At 42.3% G+C, this 19,014-nt stretch overlaps 1 long non-coding RNA gene across 3 annotated transcripts in view; it reads right to left on the reverse strand.

The window, feature by feature from the left end:
- LOC129653262 (uncharacterized) overlaps positions 1–19,014 on the reverse strand; it is an 82,045-nt gene that overhangs the window by 54,469 nt on the left and 8,562 nt on the right. Inside the window, exon 3 of one of the 3 annotated variants that reach the window (XR_008715023.1) lies at positions 2,619–2,829. The exons of the other annotated variants lie outside the window; for them this stretch is intronic. This is a non-coding gene — a long non-coding RNA (uncharacterized LOC129653262). Of the gene's footprint in view, positions 1–2,618; positions 2,830–19,014 lie in introns of those variants that run through there. 3 annotated transcript variants of the gene reach the window in all.

The raw sequence follows: 19,014 nt of genomic DNA on the forward strand, positions 1-19,014 counted from the left end.
ACGACCCAGAGGGATGGTATGGGGAGGGAGGAGGGAGGAGGGTTCAGGATGGGGAACACATGTATACCTGTGGTGGATTCATTTCGATATTTAGCAAAACCAATACAATATTGTAAAGTTTAAAAATAAAATAAAATTAAAAAAAAATTCCTCACATCCTTATCTTCTCCACTGAATGTCCCTTTACTCCCTTATCCTGGCACGGCTGTCCCCTGGGGACCCTACTTCCCCTGTAACATCACAAGTGGAAGCTCCCCAATCTCCCAACACCCCTGTCATTCAGGAGTGGGAGTCAGGTCTAGAAGCATCCTACCTGCACCTCTCAGACATTATTGCACCTTCTTACATGAACAGCCCAGCTCCCTTTCTAACTTCACTCCATAAGACAGTGTCTAGGTCCATCCATGTCTCTACAAATACCATATATTAACACATGTATGTACAATCCAGAAAAATAGTACAGGTAATACTATTTGCAAAACAGAAATACAGACACAGACATAAAGAAAAAAACTATGGACATCAAGGCGGGAAGGGGTGGTGGGATAAATTGGGAAATTGGGACTGACATACATACACTCCTGAATATTCAACCCTGAATATTCACTGAAGGACTGATACTGATTGGAAGCTGAAGCTCCAAATACTTTGGCCAATTGATGCAAAGAGCCAACTTATTGGAAAAGACCTTAGTGCTGGGAAACATTGAGGGAAGGAGGAGAATGGGGCAACAGAGGATGAGATGGTTGGATGGCATCACCAACTCAGTGGACATAAATTTGAGCAAACTCTGGGAGATAGTGAAGGATGGAATCCTGGCTTGCTGCAGTCTATGGGCAGCAACGAGTCGGACAGGACTTGGCAACTGAACAACACTACTGTGTATAAAATAAACAACTAATAGAGCTCGGGGAACTCTATTCAGTGCTCTGTGGTGATCTAAATGGGAAGAAGTCTAAAAAAAGAAGAGATATGTATATCCAATACTTTGGCCAACTGATGCAAGGAGCCAACTCATTGGAAAAGACCCTAGCGCTGGGAAAGATCGAGGGAAGGAGGAGAGGGGATGACAGAGGTTGAGATGGTTGGATGGCATCACTGACTCAATGGACATGAGTTTGAGTAAACTCCAACAGTTGGTGATGGACAAGGAGGCCTGGCATGCTGCAGTCCATGGGGTCGCAAAGAGTCAGACACGACTGAGCGACTGAACTGATGTGTATCTATAAGCATAGCTGATTCACTTTGCTGTACAGTAGAAACTAATGCAACTTTGCAAAGCAACTATGCGCCAATAAAAATAAAATTTTTTAAAAAGATGGGAAAAAAAGCCCAGCACCCTCTCCCTGAGGCGCACGGCACCATCTTCAGCTCTGTGATCTATCGCCCTCAAGGACACTGTTCTTCGTCCCCTGAAACCTTCAGGATCTGTACTTTGTCCTGCCACCATCGTGATCGGCCCCAAACACCCTGATTCTTGAGTTCTTTGACTCTCTAACCTCTAAAGCGCTTCTCTCTCCAGTTCCTTATCATCACCTGCAACTCTTTCACTCCCAGGAGTGTGCTTCATAACCACATACAGTCCCTCCTTCCTTCCAGCTGCCCCACTTTCTCCCATCATACCAGCCCTTCCCCATTACCGAGACCCCCAGGTCGCCCATTTCTCTTCAGCTCCCTCTTCTCTCCAGTGGTTCTCATACTCCATGACCCTTGGTTTGAATCACTCTTTTGCTATATAGAGTCTTTACAGCACCAATCCAATTAGCACTCCCGTTTTCAGAAACCTATGCCCTGTGCTAAATGGGATATCCCAGTATTACCCAAAGGCTCCTCACCAAGCTCTTTGCATGTTAGGTTCTTTCCACTCTAAAACATCTATTACATCACCTCCTGATTCATTCTCCTAAAGCTGAGTTCTGATCCCCCTTCTACCCTGCTCACAAACTTTCAAGTAATGCCAATGGCATATCAAAATAATTTTACCCATCTGAGATTTATATTCCAGAACCAACCCACCTCTCTGACCTTATGTTGCTCCTGTCCATTTCTAATATCCTCTATCACCCTGAACTCACTTCCCATCTATGTTTCCAACACATTTGTTTTTTTTTTTTCCTTTCTCTCAAGGTAGGAAGGTGTGTGTGTGTGCATGCATTTGCGTGCATATTCAGTTGCTCAGTCGTGACCCCATGGACTGTAGCCTGCCAGACTCCTCTGTAGGTGAGATTCATCAGGCAAGAATACTAGAGTGGGTTGTCATTTCCTCTTCCAAGGGCTCTTCCAGCCCAGGGATTGAACCTGTGTCTCCTGCATTGGCAAGTAGATTCTTTACCACTGAACCACCTGAGAAGCCTGTGTGTATACACATATGTCTTAAATTATTGTTGTAAGGCCATACCTTGCCAAAACTTTCCCAGGTTTTTCTGAAAGGACCCAGGATACCACAAAGTGCCTTCATCACCTGTTGCGGCCAGCACTGTGTCTCCTCCCCTCTCCACTCATGGCAGCAACATTGGCCACCATGCCCCAAGTGCTGACCTCCCCCTCGCCCCCGCCCAGTAACAGAGCCACTTCCTGGGCACAGTCCCACCCCAAGTCTTCCTGTGCCAGCATCATTCTGAACTGCAGTCTGGTCCATGAAGAGGGGAGACTTCCCTCATGCCCCACACCCCAGGGGACCTCGGTCTAAAATCTTCATCTTAAAAGTGTGCTTTGGGGTATTCCCAATGCATCACAAAGGGTTTGCATGAAATCTACATTCTGGGTTCCTGCTTGCAATCTCTCGCTTCCCAAGAATCAGATGCAAGGCCTCAGACTGGCAGAGAAAATCTGTGAGAAAAGAGAAAACAAAACTGATTTTCTCTGAATTCCCGTCCATCCCCCACTCCCCATCCCCAACCCCATCTGTTTCCTGCAGCTGCATCGCAGGCCCAATCAAAAAAGGGCTTTCCTTTCACATGGAAGCTTTCTGTGAAGTTTGATGGAAAACACTAGTCAGTAATCCAAAGGCCAAGCTTCGCCACTGGTGACCCTGAGAGAGCCACTTGACTGTTCTGAGTAGCACGCCTATCTGCCTCCTCTACAGCAGAGAGGTTGTGAGAACCATCCAACGTGATACTGCTAAAACCGTGCTGTGAATTATCAATGCTACATACATCAAGCTTCTCAGGGCAGAGATCTTGGTGTGTGACCTAGAGCAAGGTTAATTAACCTTCTAAACCTCAGTTTCTCCATCTATAAGATGAATTGACAAGGATCACCTCACAGTCCACTTTGAGGATTAAATATTATATGGAAATTGACTAATGCTTTACTCGTGTAGAAGGCAATCGTAAATCTCAGTGTTGGTCTGATGGTGGTGGTGGTAATGGTATTCCATGAAAGAAGATGTTATCTCTATTTTGAAAATCTAAAGGTATTAGTCTGCTTATATAGAAGTCCAGCTGGATCTTAACCCCAAGGAAAACAAAGTATCAATTAGCACTAGATGTCCTTCAAAGGCAGATCCCCTGTTACTTATAAAACATTTGAAGATTTTCCTACTAGAGGAGCTTTAAAATTCTTCTATATTATATTATAGAATACCCATAAAACGTCATTATATGTAATGGCATATATAATTTGAATGTTTCAAAATCTATTTAAGATATTACAAAAATTTCTATAGCTATTAAATTATATCTGCCACGTTGGCATATTATACAGACACACTTTTATAGCATCAGTTTAATTGTTCAGTGCCAAGCTTAACTCCTTTATTGTCTGGTATATTTTTTACACAAGATTTAATTTGGGAATAAACAGTCCAATATAAACAGAGCAGAAAAGGCATCACATGATTATTTCATATTTCCAGCACATTGTGTCTGGCCATACATTTTTAATATCATAAAACTGGCTGTTCTGTAATATTTTGATTGGAGATTTATACATACCGTTGCCACATCCTTTAAACAGATGTACGGCAAATTTGATGAAAAAAAAGAAATCTCTTCCTCCTGAAACTAGGACACTGGCTCATTTAAATAATATGGAACAACAACAGTTGCTGTGGATGTTTTAGAAACACAGGATGTTTTATAAAGTCAAAGGGCTCATAACGTGCTGTTACAGTTTTATTCCCAATTCATTGTAGAGCTTCAAAACTTCTGACTGACATGCCGCTCTATTTCCCACAACGACCACTCCTATCCAGACTGCCTCATGTCCAGTAGCAACACAAACACCATGAAATAAGAAGACTGGCCTTCCCGGTCAGGAATGGCAGTCCCACGGAGGGGGTGAGACTGAGTCTATGTCACAGGCTTGATCACAGCCATCCTTACAGGCTGCACAGAAAACTAGAGCAGCACAGAATTAGCCTGGTTCCAGTTCCAGCCCTGGAACTTAATATCTATGGAACTCGGTACTGCCTCCGTTTCCCCACCTGAAATGGAAATAATAAAACCTATTTTGCATGGAGGTTGTAAGAGTTTAATGAAATGGGCCATAATGCCTAGGAAAGTGCATGACACACAACAGATTCTTTGTAAATGATACTCAGTATAATCCGTATTATATTATTATGTGCATTATCTTGCTCATAGGTATCCCTGGTCTAAATGAGCTTCAGTAGATAGGGTAAGAGGATGCTCACAGATCCACACCAGCTACTAGAAAAAAAACAATAACCAGCACAGCAATACAAGTCCCATCCCTTATGGCAACAGGTCTTGTATACAGAACAACAATTACTTGAAAAGCCTCTCCACCTTCAAGAAATTTTCTTGAAAGCTACAGTTCTAAGTGGCCTTTGAGCACCAGTCTGAACAACCTTCCTAATTCCAGAAACCACACACTCTAAAACACCTGAAATAATTTCTGCAGTCTGTACAATGTTTTTATTCAATGTTCCATCTCTATTAATCCACCAGTAATTACAAACCTCATTGATACAAGTTGTTTCCAATGCCTCCCCAGTTGGCTTTGACTAAATTATTTTCACCAGGATCCAAAGTAATTGAATTATTTAAAAAAATTTTTAATAAAAAAAAAACTGATCTGAGTTCTTCCTTCTCTGGTGAAGATGCTAATGAACAAATCAAATGCCAAAACACCAAAGGGAAACCAAGAGATTTTTATTATCTGCTAATGCTAAATAAACAAACTATGTTTTAATTTCTTCCATTACTTGGCCTTGGGAATTTTTACATTTGGAGTCACTCTGTCAATCATATCCTCCTTTATCTGAAATCCGCTTCAGCCAGCACTCTATTTCTGTGCTTCTTTTTAAACTTCTTTAAACAGTTGTCTGTCTGCCTCATTTTCACTTCCTCCCTCCCTTTCTCTCTCAAATCCACTTCAATCAGCTTGTTCATAAACACTTCACCGAAACTGCTTTTATCCAGGTCACAAATGACTTCCTCATTGACAAGTTCAGCGGTTAAATTATTGTTTTCCTTTTCATTTAGAATTTCTTAGGCAATATTTAGATTATATGAAAAGTATAAATAATTCAGTGGTTATCTGCATTCCCACCACCAAGCTTAAAAAGCAGAGCATCACCAACATTGTCGGATATCTCCCGTGTATCCTTCCTGGATGGCTTCCTCTTCTTCCAGTCTTCAAGTAACTAGTATCCTGAATTTAGTATATTTAATTTCCACATATTTCTTTACACTTTTAGTATGTAGGTTTCTCTAAGCAATATGCTTGTTTTGCATTCTTCAACTTCATAAATGGTATTCAACTATAAAGATTCTTCCATTTTCGCTCTTACTACCGAATTTGTGCGATTCATCCATGTGATTCTCATTAATTTTTGTCAGGTGAACAGAATTCCATCATGCAAACGTAGCACAACATATTTCCCCATTCTCCTACTGATAGACATTGAGGAATGCTTCTGATACTTTTGCTAAAAGTAAACAGTGCTTCTAATAGCATTCAGAATGTATCTTGTATGGACTCCAGGGGTCAATTCTCAATGTCTACCTTTACCTCCTGGAGACATTTGACATGGGTAATCAATTTCTCCTTAAAATGGACTCTTAACTTGACTTTAGGGACACCACCTTCTTCATGTTTTCTTTTTATTCCAATATCACTGCTACTTCTCGGTCTCCTTTGTGGCTTCTCGTCCAGCCTCTAAGTACTGAATTACCCCAAGACAGACTTTGTCATTCCTCCCTTCCCTGTTTTCACTCCCAGATAATCTCATTTTCTCCTATGGCTTTAACTCTCATTTAATTAAAAATATAAGTCTCATATGATCTAGATATTCCACTGCTGGGTATATATCCAAAGAAAATGAAAATACTAGTTCAAAAAGATAAATATACCCTAATGCTCATAGCAGCATTATTCACAATAGCTAAGATATGGAAGCAACCCAAATGTCCACCAAACTGATGAGTGGACTAAGATGATATGGTGTATACACACAGACATACATAGGAATAATACTCAGCCATAAAAAATAATGAAATTCTACCATCTGCAACAATGTGGATGCACCTAGAGTATTATGCTTAGTGAAATAAGTCATATGTGCTTAGTTCCTCAGTCATGTCCAACTCTTTGAGACCCAGTGGACTATAGCCCACTAGGCTCCTCTGTTCATGGGGATTCTCCAGGCAAGAATGGTGGAGTGGGTTGCCATGTCCTCCTTCAGGCAATCTTCCCAACCCAGGGATTGAACTTAGGTCTTCCACATTGCAGGTGAATTCTTTTAACAATTGAGCCACCAAGGAAGCCCAAATAATAAGTCATATAGAGAAACACAAATACAGTTTGTTATCACTTAGAAGTGGTCAAACAAGAGATGAAAAGAGTGAACTTCAACATTTGAGGAATCAGTGAACTAAAATGCACTAGAACGGTTGAATTTAATTCAGATTACCATTATATCTACTACTGTGGGCAAGAATCCCTTAAAAGAAATGAAATAGCCCTCATAGACAACAAAAGAAATACAGTACTTGGGTGCAATTTAAAAAATGACAGAATGATCTCTGTTTGTTTTCAAGGCAAATCATTCAATATCACAGTAATCCAAGTCTAGGCCCCAACCAGTAATACTGAAGAAGCTGAAGTTGAACAGTTCTATGAAGACTTACAAGGCCTTCTAGAACTAACACCCAAAAAAGATGTCCTTTCATTATAGGAGACCGGAATGCAAAGTAGGAAGTCAAGAAATACCTGGAGTAACAGACAAATTTGGCCTTGGAGTACAAAATGAAGAGGGGGCATAGGCTAACAGTTTTGCCAAGAGAACGCACTGGTCATAGTAAACACCCACTTCCAACAACACAAGAGAAGACTCTACACACGGACATCACAGATGGTCAACACTGAAACCAGGTTGATTATATTCTTTGCAGCCAAAGATGGAGAAGCTCTATACAGTCAGTAAAAACAAGACCAGGAGCTGACTGTGGCTCAGATCATGAACTCCTTATTGCCAAATTCAGACTTAAATTGAAGAAAGTAGGGAAAACCACTAGACCATTCAGGTATGACCTAAATCAAATCCCTTACAATGATACAGTGGGAGTGACAAATAGATTCAAGAGATTAGATCTGATAGAGTGTCTTAAGAACTATGGATGGGGGTTCATGACACTGTACCGGAGGCAGGGATCAAAACAATATCCAAGAAAAAGAAATGCAAAAAGGCAAAATGGTTGTCTGAGGAGGGCTTACAAATAGCTGAGAAAAGAAGCTAAAGGCAAAGGAGAAAAGGAAAGATATACCCATTTGACTGTAGCGTTCCAAAGAATTGCAAGGAGAGATAAGAAAGCCTTTCTTAGTGACCAATGCAAAGAAATAGAGGAAAACATAGAATGGGAAAGACTAGAGACCTCTTCAACAAAATTAGACATACTAAGACATCCTGGAATGTGAAGTCAAGTGGGTCTTAGGAAGCATCACTACAAACAAAGCTAGTGGAGGTGATAGAATCCAGTTGAGCTATTTCAAATCCCAAAAAGATGATTCTATGAAAGTGCTGCACTCAATATGCCAGCAAATTTGGAAAACTCAGCAGTGGACACAGGACTGGAAAAGGTCAGTTTTCATTCCAATCCCAAAGAAAGGCAATGCCAAAGAATGCTCAAATTACCACACAATTGCACTCATCTCACATGCTAGTAAAGTAATGCTCAAAATTCTCCAAGCCAGGCTTCAGCAATACATGAACTGTGAACTTCCTGATGTTCAAGCTGGTTTTAGAAAAGGCAGAGGAGCCAGAGATCAAATTGCCAACATCCTCTGGATCATGGAAAAAGCAAGAGAGTTCCAGAAAAACATCTATTTCTGCTTTATTGACTATGCCAACGCCTTTGACTGTGTGGATCACAATAAACTGTGGAAAATTCTGAAAGAGATGGGAATACCAGACCACCTGACCTGCCTCTTGAGAAACCTATCTGCAGGTCAGGAAGCAACAGTTAGAACTGGACACGGAACAACAGACTGGTTCCAAGTAGGAAAAAGAGTTCGTCAAGGCTGTATATTGTCACCCTGCTGATTTAACTTATATGCAGAGTACATCATTAGAAACGCTGGGCTGGAAGAAGCACAAGCTGGAATCAAGATTGCCGGGAAAAATATCAATAACCTCAGATATGCAGATGACACCACACTTATGGCAGAAAGTGAAGAGGAACTCAAAAGCCTCTTGATGAAAGTGAAAGAGGAGTGTGAAAAAGTTGGCTTAAAGCTCAACATTCAGAAAACGAAGATCATGGCATCCGGTCCCATTGCTTCATGGGAAATAGATGGGGAAACAGTGGAAACAGTGTCAGACTTTATTTTTTGGTGCTCCAAAATCACTGCAGATGGTGATTGCAGCCATGAAATTAAAAGCTGCTTACTCCTTGGAAGGAAAGTTATGACCAACCTAGATAGCATATTCAAAAGCAGAGACATTACTTTGCCAACAAAGGTCCATCTAGTCAAGGCTATGGTTTTTCCAGTAGTCATGTATGGATGTGAGAGTTGGACTGTGAAGAAAGCTGAGTGCTGAAGAATTGATGCTTTGAACTGTGGTGTTGGAGAAGACTCTTGAGAGTCCCTTGGACTGCAAGGAGATCCAACCAGTCCATTCTAAAGGAGATCAGTCCTGGGTGTTCTTTGGGTGTTAGTTGCTGAGTCGAAAGCAATTTCTACCCTATGTCAAATTCTGCCCTCAATCAATGACCAACTTTGCAAGAACAAATCAGAATCATACCTTTTGAAAGAAAGTTAAATCAGTGATGACAATTCTTGAACTAGAAGTTAAGTACCTGACTCGTAAGATGTTGTACATTTCCTTTAGGAGTAACTAGCATTCTGGGGAGAAGGCAGTGGCAACCCACTCCAGTACTCTTGCCTGGAAAATCCCATGGATGGAGGAGCCTGGTAGGCTGCAATCCATGGGGTTGAGAAGAGTCGGACACAACTGAGCGACTTCACTTTCACTTTTCACTTTCATGCATTGGAGAAGGAAATGGCAACCCACTCCAGTGTTCTTGCCTGGAGAATCCCAGGGACGGGGGAGCCTGGTGGGCTGCCATCTCTGGGGTCACACAGAGTCAGACACAACTGAAGCAACTTCGCACCAGCAGATGCTAAAGCTGAAACTTCAATACTTTGGCCACCTCATGCAAAGAGTTGACTCATTGGAAAAGACTCTGATGCTGGGAGGGATTGGGGGCAGGAGGAGAAGGGGACAACAGAGGATGAGATGGCTGGATGGCATCACTGACTCGATGGACATGAGTTTGAGTGAACTCTGGGAGTTGGTGAAGGACAGGGAGGCCTGGTGTGCTGTGATTCATGGGGTCGCAAAGAGTCGGACACAACTAAGCGACTGAACTGAACTGATCACTTGTATATGGAAGCTAAAAACCAAAAGCAAATAAGTGTATATAGCAAAAATAGAAACAGACCCACAGATATAGAAAACAAACTAATGGTTACCAGTAGGGAGAGGATAGGAGAGGAGCAAGATAGGAGTATGAGATTAAGCGACACAAATTACTACATATAAAATAGACAAGCAACAGGGGTATACTGTACAGCTCAGGAAAATGTAGCCTTTATTTTGTAATAACTTTAATGGGAATATAATCTATAAAAACATTGAGTCACTATGCTGTATACATGAAATATTATGTCAACTATATTTCAATTAATAAGGGAAAAAGAAATAAATCCCAATTTTTTTGATGATTTCAAAAAGTACACCATTAGCTCTGTTCTCCCCCTTGAACTTCCACCCTCTCCATCCAATTTTCTATCCAACATCTCCACTGGGATATATAAATTTAACATATCCAAAACTGATTGATTTCCAGTGTTGTCCCCCCAAAGCTGTTTCCTTATTATGTACTCTTCATTTCAACATATCAAATTATTTGATAAGTTGCTCCAGAAAAAAAAAATTTTTTTTAATCTCTTTTATCCTATATATCATTTCAAACACTTCTAAACACTTCTAATCCATCCACTAATTCTATGGGATCTATCTTCAAAATACGTCTCAAAATAAACCACTTCTATTTACCCCCACATCTGAGGACTACCATACTCTCAGTCAAACTTAACAGCTTTCCAACTGGTCTGCCTACTTTTGCTCTTGTTCTCCTGCAAGCCACCAAGCAGTCAGAGCAATCTTTTAGAAAAGTAAATCATGTAAATTCCATGATGTCTTTCTTCTCTTTGGAACCCCCTGTGGCTGTCCACCTCACTTACTGTGTAAGCCAAATTCCCTGTCACAGCTGTGAAGCTCTGGATGAACCAGCCCCCTTATTCCTCCGCTTCCTCAATCTCCAACCTCTTCCCTTCACTCACTGAGCTCCTATCACACTGGTCTCTTTGCTGTTCCTCACACACACTTAACACTCTATGCCTCAGCTCCTTTGCATCTGCTGTTTCTTCTGCCTGGTTGCTCATCTCCCCCTTAGATGTGCATGGCTTGGTTTCTCCTGTCATTCAGAACTCTGCTCAAATATCTCCTTCCATGCCCATGTTATCCAGTATTTGTCTCCTATTTCTCCTGACTCCCTACCCACATCACTTAGTTTATGTTATGACCTAGATTTCTTTGGAATTCTAGGTGCTCTGTTTCTAAATTCAAGTGTTTAGAAATTAAGATCAAAGCAAAATTTTTCAGTATTTTTGTTTGACATTCGCATTACTATGATTCTTCTCCTGGATAAAAAAAAAAATGGCTGACAGGACTCGAAGGGATGTGCTAAGACACAAATTTGTTATCTGTTTTCAGGGCACCTAAACTACTGTCATCCAATTCAAAATTCCCTAGGGTATTGGTGTAGACAAAAATTCCCAAGTTCATCAGCTGAAACCTGCCTTGGACTTTCATGGAATCATCACAGAATCTGGTGACAGGGACTTCTCTTGCAGGAGCTGCAGGAATAAACTGTTTTATTTAAGTACTGAACAACTATGAGGCACAAAGCAGCACTCTCAGCCTACCTATGCAATAACGTAAAAGTGCAAGGCATGGTGTCCATCCAACCCAGTGTCCCGGAGGCTCCCCAGGAGGCAAAGGATGTACTATGTTAGCTGAGAAGTGTCACACCAAGTGAAGTGCTGCAAGTTCAGAGCAAAGAGGTCAGCAAATGATAAAAGCTAGCATCTGTCAAGCAATCCAAGTGTGCCAGGCTCAGAGATAAATGATTTACATATATTATTTCAGTTAACCCTAAAAGTAATCCATGGAAGTAGACACTAGTGTTATCCGTTATTGAGAAAAATGGAGGCCTGAATTCACACCACCAGAGGTAAAGGACTTGGTTCTGTTTCATGGAAAATTTTGAGTTCTTTACCTATGCCTGAACTGGAAAACTAAGTGCATCATCACCTACCAGAAATTCTGACCGCTGAGCCCTCAGGGTCTCCCTCCATCATGGTAGAGCTTGGAAGATGAAAGAACTAGGATGCATTCTATTCATAAGCAATTATTTCAGTTCAGTTCAGTCGCTCAGTCGTGTCCGACGCTTTGCGACCCCGTGAATCGCAGCACGCCAGGCCTCCCTGTCCATCACCAACTCCCGGAGTTCACTCAGACTCATGTCCATCGAATCAGTGATGCCATCCAGCCATCTCATCCTCTGTCGTCCCCTTCTCCTCCTGCCCCCAATCCCTCCCAGCATCAAAGTCTTTTCCAATGAGTCAACTCTTCACATGAAGGGGCCAAAGTACTGGAGTTTGAGCTTCAGCATCATTCCTTCCAAAGAAATCCCAGGACTGATCTCCTTCAGAATGGACTGGTTGGATCTCCTTGCAGTCCAAGGGACTCTCAAGAGTCTTCTCCAACACCACAGTTCAAAAGCATCAATTCTTCGGTGCTCAGCCTCCTTCACAGTCCAACTCTCACATGCATACATGACTACTGGAAAAACCATAGCCTTGACTAGACGAACCTTTGTTGGCAAAGTAATGTCTCTGCTTTTGAATATGCTATCTAGGTTGGTCATAACTTTCCTTCCAAGGAGTAAGTGTCTTCTAATTTCATGGTTGCAGTCACCATCTGCAGTGATTTTGAAGCCCAAAAAAATAAAGTCTGACACTGTTTCCACTGTTTCCTCATCTATTTCCCATGAAGTGATGGGACCAGATGCCATGATCTTTGTTTTCTGAATGTTGAGCTTTAAGCCAACTTTTTCCCTCTCCTCTTTCACTTTCATCAAGAGGCTTTTGAGTTCCTCTTCACTTTCTGCCATAAGGGTGGTGTCATCTGCATATCTGAGGTTATTGATATTTCTCCCGGCAATCTTTATTCCAGCTTGTGCTTCTTCCAGCCCACAAACAATTATTTAGTGCCAGCATTAAGCTAAGAACTGGGGAAATCAAGACAGGCAAGTCATAGTTGCCATCCTTACAGAGCTCAATCAGTGGAATGGGAAACAGACATCATTATAGGCTGTGTAATGAGGTTAGATGATCCAGGTTGAAATTCTGTTTCTTGCATTTGTTTAGAGTAGCTTAGAAAAGTCACTTCCCCTCTCTATGCTTCAATCTCCTGTCTGTTAAAAACAGTGCCTTGTTCATGCATTCATTTACTGATCATATTTGAGATCATGTTATGTTCTAGGTGCTAGCAATATGGCCCTGAATAAGATCGTCAAAGTCCCAGCCTTCAAGGATCTTGCAGTCTAGTATAAGTCTAGTGTGAGATCAGAGTCTACCTCATAGGTTGTTATAAACATAAAAAGAATAGGAAGCAATTAATATATATTGAGGTTCTTAGTCACTCAGTTGTATCCAATTCTTTGCAACCCTACGGACTGTAGCCCATGACGCTCCTGTATCCATGGGGATTCTCCAGGTAAGAACACTGGAGGAGGTTGCCATGCCCTCCTCCAGGGGATCTTCCTGAATATTCCCAACCCAGGGATCAAATCCAGGTCTTCCCAACCCAGGGATCAGACCCAGGTCTCCCACATTGCAGGCAGATTCTTTACCATCTAAGCCACCAGGGAAGTGGGTAGTCTATCCCTTCTCCAGGAGATCTTCCTGACCCAGGAATCAAACCAGGGTCTCTTGCCATTAGTATATTTTCAATGTATTCATTTATTCAATAAATGTTTGTGAAGTGCCTCTAGTGTGCTAGGCATCTGTTTAGGTGCTAAGGATATTAACAGTGACCAAAATAGATGAAGATCCTGCCCCCACAGAGCTTGTGTTCTAGATAGAGGAGACAGAAATTGAATAAATGTATGATTCAAAGTCAGGAAAGGACCAGGAAGAATATAAATCAGGTAAAGCACTAGAGGATGCCAGGGGGAAAATGTGAGAGAACAAACAGGTCAGGAAAGGCCTCTCTAAGAAGGTGCCACTTGAATACAGACAGACTTTTAGGAGGAGGAGAAAGACATACAACCACCTGGGAGGGGAGAATTCCTCTAAGCTCTTTCTGGGAACAGAGAGAAGAGCCCAGATGAAGGAATGTGCCATGGGCAGCAAGGAGGCAGTCATGGCTGGAACACAAGGACAGACAAGAGAGATACCCAGAGACTTCACTCAGCCAGGGGCCAGGTGGGAATGTGATGAGGACCAAATGACATGGCCTGATAAATAATTTTATGTGTCAACTTGGAGGGTGTATTTAGATGAAATTAACATCTAAATGAGGCTTCCCAGGTGGCGTTAGAGGTAAAGACGCTGCTGCTAATGCGGGATAAATACAGGTTTGATCCCTGGGTAGGGAAGATCCCCTGGAGGAGGGCATGGCAACCCACCCCAGTATTCTTGCCTGGAGAATCCCATGGACAGAGGAGCCTGAGGGGCTTCAGTTCATAGGGTCACAAAGAGTCAGACACAACTGAAGTGACTTAGCACACATGCACCATCTAAATCGGTGAATTTCAGCAAGCCGGCTGCCCTCCATAATATGGGTGGGCCTCACCCAACCACCTGAAGGCCTGAATAGAACAAAAAGACCAGTCACCACCAGCAAGAGAGAATTCTTCAGCAGAATGCCTTAAGCCTTCATCTGTATCCTTGCCCCATCTAGGTCTCCCAGACTGTTGGCCCACACTGAAGATTCTGGACTTGCCAGCCTCCACACTCATTGTCAGCCAATCCCTTATAACAAATCTCCCGGTACTTCCCTAGTGGCCCAGTGGTTATCCACCTGTCAATACAGGGGTTGTGGTTTCAATCCCTGGTCCAGGAATAAGAACTCACTTGCCCACAGGGCAACAAAGCCCATGTACCTCAACTACTGAACCCTCTTGCTGCAACTGCTGAAACCTGCATGCCCTTGAGCCCATGTTCCACAAGAGAAGCCACTGCACAACGAGAGTAGCCCCGACTTGCCACAACTAGAGAAAGCCTGCATGCAGCAATAAAGACCCAGCACAGACAAAAATAAAATGAATAAATAAAACAATACTGTATCAATGAGAAGACTCATAAAAAAAAAAGTCTCCTTTTACATATAGACACATCTTACTGGCTCTGTCTCTCTGGAGAACCCTAAAACACTCTGAAAGCACTGAAGGTTCTGAGCAGAGGAATGATGGAGTTTAATTCGTCATCCAGCTCCTATGTGCAAGGTACACTGTAGGGAGCCCAATAGAGACAAGGACGGCAGGTCAAGGGCATCTCAACAATTACAATGAGAAATGATGGTTCTCACCGGCGTGGCAGAGGCAGATGTGATAGGAAGTGGTCAAGTTTCAGATGTATTTTGAAGGTAGTGCTGACAGGATTTGCTGATGGATTAATTATTATAATCACTGTAAAAATAAACTATGACAGAACGTGGTTAAGAGCCATAATTAAGGGATACATAAGGTCATACAGGATCAAAGATTAAGGAGAAACTTGCTCCTTCAGGAAGGTGAAGAATTTCCAGTCAGGGGAGCATTGACTTTGGGGTTGAGGTTTGAAGAGCAAGCCTTGTGGGCAAGACAGGGCAAAGTGACATTGCAGGCTGACAAAGAAGCATAGAGAAGTAGGTGGGCAAGAACACAGAGGGTGCATGCAGGGAAGGCCCAAGTAGCCTGGCAAGGCCTGAGCAGAGGGCCTGAGAGAGAAGTGCCTGGAAAGGGCTTTGAAAAGGAGATTGGGAAGGTAGGCAGGGGTGCTAGCAGGCACTTTATCCTATTTTAATCAGATGATGGTGCATAAAATGATGCACTGAAGGGGCTGGTAATGGGGCGTTCTAGGCCAATGGAAAAGCCTTAGCCAGTACCTTCAACCCCAGCTGAAAGTGGCCAGTGACCCTCAACCCTTCACACCCTCCAGGTCCTGGAAGCAAGACCAGAATCAAGTCCTGTGGATACAGACTTATATTCATCATCTAATGCCAAAGAAAAAGGTATTTCACTCTACGATGAGAAAAGCAGTTGGATGATTCATTCCTGGAGCTCAGGTTTGCCCTCATCACCTGCTAAACACATTTCTGGCAGTGATCTCTGCCTATTAAGCATCTCTGGCCACAAAGAAGTGATATTGATTTATTTCACTTCTACAGCTACAGGTATTTATTCCTATTTGCACCCTTGCTTCTTTATTGCAATTTTTAAAATATCTATGGTGGTGATAGATGCTGCTGCTGCTAAGTCACTTCAGTCGTGTCCGACTCTGTGCGACCCCATAGACGGAAGCCCACCAGGCTCTCTCCAGGCAAGAACACTGGAGTGGGTTGCCATTTCCTTCTCCAATGCATAAAAGTGAAAGGGAAGTTGCTCAGTCATGTCCAACTCTTAGTGACCCCATGGACTATAGCCTACCAGGCTCCTCCATCCATGGGATTTTCCAGGCAAGAGTACTGGAGTGGGGTGCCATTGCCTTTTCCGGGCGATAGATGCTAGGTCTGATGATTCATGCTTTGGAGACATTTGGGGGAAGGGACACCATGGGGTGAGTGGATGTTCAACATGACTTCTTCTTGAAGATAGACCAAGCATGCAGTCTTTCCTGACTTGGCTAGACCGAGTTGAAAATGACTCAAAAATCAGCATATCAAGAAGGGTCCAAGTTTCCAGTCAGTCATCTCATTGCTTTAGATCCTACTGCATGCCTATTGCTGTGCAGAGAGCTGAAGATACCGAGATGGAAGCAAACAGGGCCTTTGCCTACAAAGAGTTTACAGTGGGAGTCAGATGTGTCAGTAAAACAAACCATTACAAGAGGAGACAGGCATCACTTTAATAGGTGTGTAAACAACTGTTAAGGCCAGGAGAAGCACCAGGCATGCTCAGATCATTCCAGAGAGGTCAAGGATGAGCTCCCCAGGAGGTGACTTGCTGCTGAGCTATAAGGGATGCAGCCATGAGGCAGATAGAAGGGTGTTCTGCACAGAATAGCAGCAAAGGATGCTTCTAAGCAATCCAACAAGAAAGTTTCAGCAGTCTCTCCACTCAGTAAAATTGACCAAGGATCAAAGTTCAGCAACTCATTTCTCCCTAAGACTCTTTTTTTTTTTTTTTTTTTGGAAGAAAATTTTTTTTTTTTTTAAACTTAACATAACTGTATTAGATTTGCCAAATATCAAAATAAATCCGCCACAGGTACACATGTGTTCCCCATCCTGAACCCTCCTCCCTCCTCCCTCCCCATTCCATCCCTCTGGGTCGTCCCAGTGCACCAGCCCCAAGCATCCAGTATCGTGCATTGAACCTGGACTGGCAACTCATTTCATACATGATATTTTACATGTTTCAATGACATTCTCCCAAATCTTCCCACCCTCTCCCTCTCCCACAGAGTCCATAAGACTGTTCTATACACTCACTAAGACTCTTGAGAGTCTCTTGGACAGCAAGGAGATTGAACCAGTCCATCCTAAAGGAAATAAGTCCTGAAAATTCACTGGAAGGACTGATGCTGAAGCTGAAACTCCAATACTTAGGCCACCTGATGTGAAGAACTGACTCATTTGAAAAGACCCTAATGCTGGCAAAGATTGAAGGTGAGAGGAGAAGGGGACGACAGAGGATGAGATGGTTGGATGGCATCACTGACTCAATGGACATGAGTTTGAGTCAACTCTGGGAGTTGATGATAGACAGGGAGGCCTGGCGTGCCGCAGTCCATGGGGTCACAAAGAGTCAGACACGACCGAGCAATGAACTAAACTGAACTCTGACAAGACATTAGGACATTAGTTTAATAAAGAAATACATGGAAACCACTTTGTATTTCTAGTTTTAATCAACTGGAAATCAAAAGTGTCTCCATAATTGTCTTTAATTCTGCAGGTGTTGGGTTTATAGCCATCCCTCCTTCCATGATGCCTTCACTGAGGCCAGAAGTGACTTCAGCAGCACTTGCAGAGTGGGGAGGGTTCTAGGGGGGCCATGAGCTACTCCCCTGGTGGACAAAGCCATAGACAGGAAAGAAGGTTAAAGAGGATGAAGAGAAACAGAACAGGGGAAAGATAAATAGGAAAGAGGACCCAAAAGAAACTCATACTTCATTGGCATGCTGGGGAAATAGCTCACCAACATCTGCCTCACAGTTACTACCCTGCCCTAAATCTACTCTAATGTGACTTATTAACAGCATGTTAATATAGACCTCATCAAATCATCTTCGGGGCCCTCAAAGCTGAAGAAAAGGGTCAGAGCTGGCCTGCCCGAGACACCTGCTGCTGCCCCAAGTCTCTCCCATCCAGAGGCACCAGGCCTCCAGCTTAAGAGCCTCTCAAGTGCCTATAGAAATGTCTTAGACCTAAAAAACTAAAGGAAGTGGTTCCAAATACAAAAAAAAAAAGTATAACACTGAAATTATTGTTTAATTGAATGTCTACAAGATGTAATATTATATCAACTTAATTAATTGTTCAATTTAACATTCATCAAAAAAGTCATTATATTAGACAACCATTTAAGGTCTTCTAATCCCATGAGAATTCTTGAATATGGATATAATTTCTAAAAATCATCATAAATGATATTAAAATCAAAACTAGAAAATAATTTAAAATTTTCACAGCAAAAACAAAAGATAAATTTACCAGGAAGTATGGAGACATTTCACATCACATCATATCCTTGGAAAGTTTGATAAAATCTAGAATAAGGCCTCAAATGTAAGAGGGAGGGCCTAGGGCCTTCAAATTCTTAGAAGAACTCTGGCTGTCTTCCAGGAACTGTCTTTTCCAGGGCTTCTTGACCAACATCTCTCCCTAAGACGATAAACATTGCCTTGAACCACCTTTGAGTGGTTCAGAATGTTGTCTGATAGTAAATAGTGTTTAATAGAAATTGTATTGTCAGTGCAAACTCAGGTTCTTGGAAGGTTCTCTGGAATTCCCAGTAAGTACAGAATGACTTTCCAGCATGTCATGTTTCTGAGGGTGGGATTTACTTGACTGGTAACATGACAAAAGGCTCCAAAATCACTGCAGATGGTGACCACAGCCATAAAATTAAAAGACGCTTACTCCTTTGGAGAAAAGTTATGACCAACCTAGACAGCACCTTAAAAAGCAGGGACATTACTTTGCCAACAAAGGTCCATTTAGTCAAGGCTATGGTTTTTCCTCAAGTATGGATGTGAGACTTGGATTAT

This window comes from Bubalus kerabau, chromosome 5 (genome assembly GCF_029407905.1).
Source record: "Bubalus kerabau isolate K-KA32 ecotype Philippines breed swamp buffalo chromosome 5, PCC_UOA_SB_1v2, whole genome shotgun sequence".
Classification (NCBI taxonomy): Eukaryota; Metazoa; Chordata; class Mammalia; order Artiodactyla; family Bovidae; genus Bubalus; species Bubalus kerabau.